We start from the raw sequence: 4,950 nt of genomic DNA, 5'->3' as shown, positions 1-4,950 counted from the left end.
GCTGCTTATGTACTGTATCTCCATGGGCTGTTTTTTTACACTGTCTCTTTATAAGTAGGGACTGTTTCCTCTCACCCACTGGCTCTCCCAGAGCTGAGCCCATTAATGTTTATAAATTCCAGGTTTTAAATCCTGCTGGTTATAAGAACTTATGAAATCAAGCCCCTCTGGTTTTCAAAGCCAAATGTTATGGGGATTTGTGGTCCCCTGTGGGCTCCTTGGTGTGGGGATCTGTTTCACCCCATTTTCCATGCTCATGGTGTTCCTCTCACCTGCAGACAGTCCTGCCAGTCCATTTAGGTCCCAACAGTGTCTCTGTCTCTCCTACCCTTTTCGATTGGCCTCTTCTCTACATTTAGTTGTGGAGTTTATCTTGGCAGTCTTCAGGTCATTTTCTGAGTGTTCTCTAGTTATATCCATGGGAAAAAGTGAGCCTAGGCTCCTCCAACTCTGCCATCTTCCCTGGAGGTTGATGGATGTATTTTGATAAACTAATTTAAACTATTCTACCTTTTACAGAAAGTCATATTGTAAATCTCACAGGGAACCCTATACATGTTGTCTTTGTCCTCAGTGTTCTAGGACAGCATAGTCCCTAAATTCCTTGATGAAACTCCCCTGGGAGCCAGGAGTAAGTATACCCTTTTCCCAGAGAGTTATTCCACAGATCCTCCCAGGATCCACTTGATACATGTTGGGACAAACACCCATCACTGAGTAAACATTAGTCACTCATGTCAAAAATGACACCAATGCCATTGGACCTCATTCTTTGGAGATATAAAAGGGAAGGGGAGAAGAATAACAGAAATAACATAATCATTCCATTTACAATCTTGCTTGGATTTAGAATGAGTGTAGGATAATCTGTTTACCACCACAATTAAGCATATATCCTAAAATCTCAGAGTACTTATGATGAGATGTTAATATGGGCTGTGTCTTTCTCAGCCTCAATATGAAAGAGTTCAGAGGCTTTATTTTATTGTAAATATCCAATTGGGGGAAAAATAAAATAACTTTGCAAAAATAACAGCAAACACCCTCTGCCATTGGAAGCAGTGGCAAAACTAAATCATTTCTTAGTATGTTATTGGTTTCTAATTAATGTAAAACTTAATAGGCAACATTTCCTCCTTGTGTCAATAAGCATCATGATAAAAGGACACAAAATGGACTCAATGCATGTTTTTTGTTAATGTACATGACAGGCCTAAAGGACATACATATCTCAGCTTATTTCAGGCAACAGGAAAGAATGATGGGTGTGCATGTTCATAAAGAAAGGTTCTATTTACACTTCTATATCAAAGGAACATTATTTGTTTCAAATTGCTTCTGCAGGGCTTAAAACCATTGCCTTTATGAATAAATAATAGCCTTCCATTTCATGAGGCAAGACCTAATTTAAGCCCTCACTTTGGATGAAATCTGTAACAATGTGAATTGGTTCAGGGTACTGAGCACAAAGTATAAGTCAGACAAGCAATTCAAATTGAGGTTTTGTCAAATACTCACTTTGTGAATTTGAACATATTATATCACCTCTCTGAACTTCAGCCACCTCATCTCTACAGACCTGTGTGAGGACTAAATAGGTACTGTAGTGTCACACTATGTGTGCACAATTGATGTTCAATAAGTGACAGCTGTAACCAAGATAATACAATATGAGACATCCTATCACAATGGCAGGCATGGAATGAGCTCATTTCTCACAAAGTACCAAGCAGAATCCATGAGTGTCAGCTTCTTCCCTTTTTCTTAAAGCTGTCTAAACTTCCCATGTATCCAGTTTTCACTACACAAGTATAAATGGCACTTGAATTTAAAAGTCTCTATGTCTTTGATTCTCTTGCAGGCGTGGCCCAATTTGGTCTCCATTTCAGGAAGACACAGACTTCTACTTTTCAAATCCCAAGTAAAATTTTCAGAGTTGTCCATAAAAAGTAGTTTATTATCCACCAGTATATAAGCACAAAGACAATCTTTAATAGATATTTTAATTTCATTTTTCCTCATTGAATTTGTTGAGGGCCAGAGAAGAATCTCATGCAGTGATTGGTCGTGAAGGCTTCTTATACCAGTCCAGTCCTATCAGAAAGATGACTCATCTATTGGATTATTTGGAGGAATGTTAGTAAAGGGAGTATTTACAAAGGTATGGTCATGTTATAAGGAAAGCACAAAGAATAGTAAGGTACTCTGTGGGCAGTAATGAGTCAGGTGAGCCTGACAGGGCAAACAGTTCTTGAATCCAAGAGGGTAGCCATATGATGAGGGCTGCTTGCTCTGTATGAAGTGGAGAGTCAGAAGACTGAATACCTCAACTTCACTCACCTGATATCCTCTGATATCCTGGTGTCTCCCATTGACTGAATGAACCCAATTGGAAGCCAGAGATAAGGGAGCCCATTCCAAGTGAGGAATAAAGAAAACCGATTGTATTGGAATGTTTTGCTATATAAGAAATTAACACAACATCAACAACTTAAAACAATACAAACCTGTTACCTCACACTTTCTGTAGGTCACAGGCCTAAGCATAGGTTAGCTGAGTCCTCTGGTTCATAGTCTCATCACACTGCCATCAAGTTGTCAGCGAAGGCTAGGCTGTCATCAAAGGTTCAACTGGTGAAATATTTACTTCCTTCAGGTTATTGGCTGAATTACTTTCCTATCGTGTAAGATTTAAATCCCTGAGATTTTGCTGGGTGTTGGCCAATGTCAAGTTTTAGCTAATAGAGTTCTCTCCTATATGGATTTCACAGGCCCTACTGCCACATGGTAATTTATTTTTCCAAGGCAAGCAAGGGGGAGTTTCTAGCTCCATTCTGATAAGGTGGAGTCTTATACAACATAACACACTCATTGAAAGAAGCATCCATAACCTTTGCCATACTTTTTTGGTTAGAAGCAAGTGGAGAAAATTACACAATGACACAAGAGGTTGGAATTATTTAGGATCATTCAAAGTTCTGTCCAACCAAATGAAGACTAGAAAAGGGTGAATAATGGATCCTGAAGGGCCAACACATAGTGTCTAGCATCCTGACGCCTGACTCTTCTAAATGTTGAATCATAGACACAGATGAGATCTATTCCATGGGGTCTGGAAACTCATGTGGTCTCAGCGGCTAACTTCGAAACTGAAAAATCTGAGGAGTAGAGGGTCTCTAGTTTCTCCAGGATCAGAGAGAGCCAAAACCCACCCACCCTATTCTTACCACCTTGCCATGTTTCACAGTGATTTCCTGTTAGAACTCAAATTAGAAACCAGGAGCATGGATTTATAGCTCATGAATGTTTCCCATAGTTCACTTCATGATCAAGAAGTTAGATGGAATAGGGAACTCTGGTTCAAAATTAGGTGTCATTTTGGGATGCCTGGGTGGCTCAGTCAAATGCCCGACTTGGCTCAGGTCATGATCTCAGAGTTCATGGGTTCAAGCTGCGTCGGGGTCTGTGCTGACAGCTGAGGGCCTGGAGCCTGCTTTGGATTCTGTGTCTCAATCTCTCTCTGCTTCTTCCCTTCTCTCTCTCTCTCTCTCAAAAGTAAATAAACATTTTTTTTTAATTTTTGTTTAATTAGGTGTCATTTCTGTCTGGAAAACATGATTCCAGAGGCTACAACTTTTATATACTATTATGTCTTCTCTTTCTTTCTGCTAATAAGCTCTTAAATCCCACCATTTCAACTTCTTGACTGTATCCAATTCATTCTTCCCCAAAACACACACACACACACAAGAGAATTTCCCCTCCTTTCAAGCCAGCCAAGGAAGTCTTTGATCCATGTGCTTATAGTTCTCTCCATCTTCCACTCACACAGTTACAAACTGTCTTGCCAACATCTTTTGGTATTTGGGGGGGGGGGGATTTGGCTACAAAATTTTCAGGATTACGAGAGTTTTCACAAAACCTGTAATAACTGATTTGCTTTACCAGGATATAGTGTTTTGTGTGTGTGTGTGTGTGTGTGTGTGTGTTCCTCGAGGAGGATGAGAAGGAAAAGAAAAGGAGATTTGCATTCCTTATACTCTTACCTTTCCATATGTTTCCACCAAATTTTTCCTGGATCTGTATCCTGGAGGCAAGGCTGCACAGAAATGAAGAAACAGCCATAAATGATGTGGGCTCCTGGAGATACAAATGGCCTCAGGCTACATAGAAATGAATCACCACATTTGGCAGCTCCTTCCTCATTGCTATTCCAACATCCCTTCTGGACAGGTTTTCAAATAAAGTACAGGGAGAGAAAAAGACATACACTGCATGCATATGCTCCCACAGGGAACATATGATAGTTTAAGAAAAGAAGTTAGACAGGTGAGGGGTTTGAGATCAACTTGTCATTAGCTTCTAAATTTGCTTTCTATTTCATCTTCCTTCACACTCTTTTCTAATAAAGATTTTTAAGTTTTTGGCACATAAGGAATGAAGGGGAGAAAGAAGCCTTATCATATCCCACAAAGAATTGAAGTTCTTCATAATCTAGTTTCCAGTGGTCACAAACTTTTTTCTAAAGATAAAATGTGCTTAAGCTCTCATTTAATAATTATAGAAACTGAGTATTGCAACAGAACACACATGATCTCTTTTACGAGGTTCTAATAAAATGGTCACTCAAAACAAAAACAAGGAACTCAACCTTGAAAGGTTATCATTAATTTAATAAGCAACAGATTATTTCTTAATTAACAATAAATATTTCTTTCATATGTACTACTTCCAGACACTTTTCAAGTGGAAAGATAACAAACATACAGTTTCCTCTCTATGGTGGTTAATTTTATGTATCAACTGGACTCGTCTCTGGTCCCCAATTATCAGGTCAAACATCAGTCCAGATCTTGCTAAAATGGTATTTTTTAGGTGCAATTAGCATTAATATTGGTAAACTTTGAGAAAAGCAGATTATCCTTTATAATGTGGGTGGGTCTTGAAGGC

Source organism: Felis catus, chromosome C1, assembly GCF_018350175.1.
Source record: "Felis catus isolate Fca126 chromosome C1, F.catus_Fca126_mat1.0, whole genome shotgun sequence".
In the NCBI taxonomy this organism is placed as follows: domain Eukaryota; kingdom Metazoa; phylum Chordata; class Mammalia; order Carnivora; family Felidae; genus Felis; species Felis catus.
Note: the sequence above shows the minus strand (reverse complement) of the source record.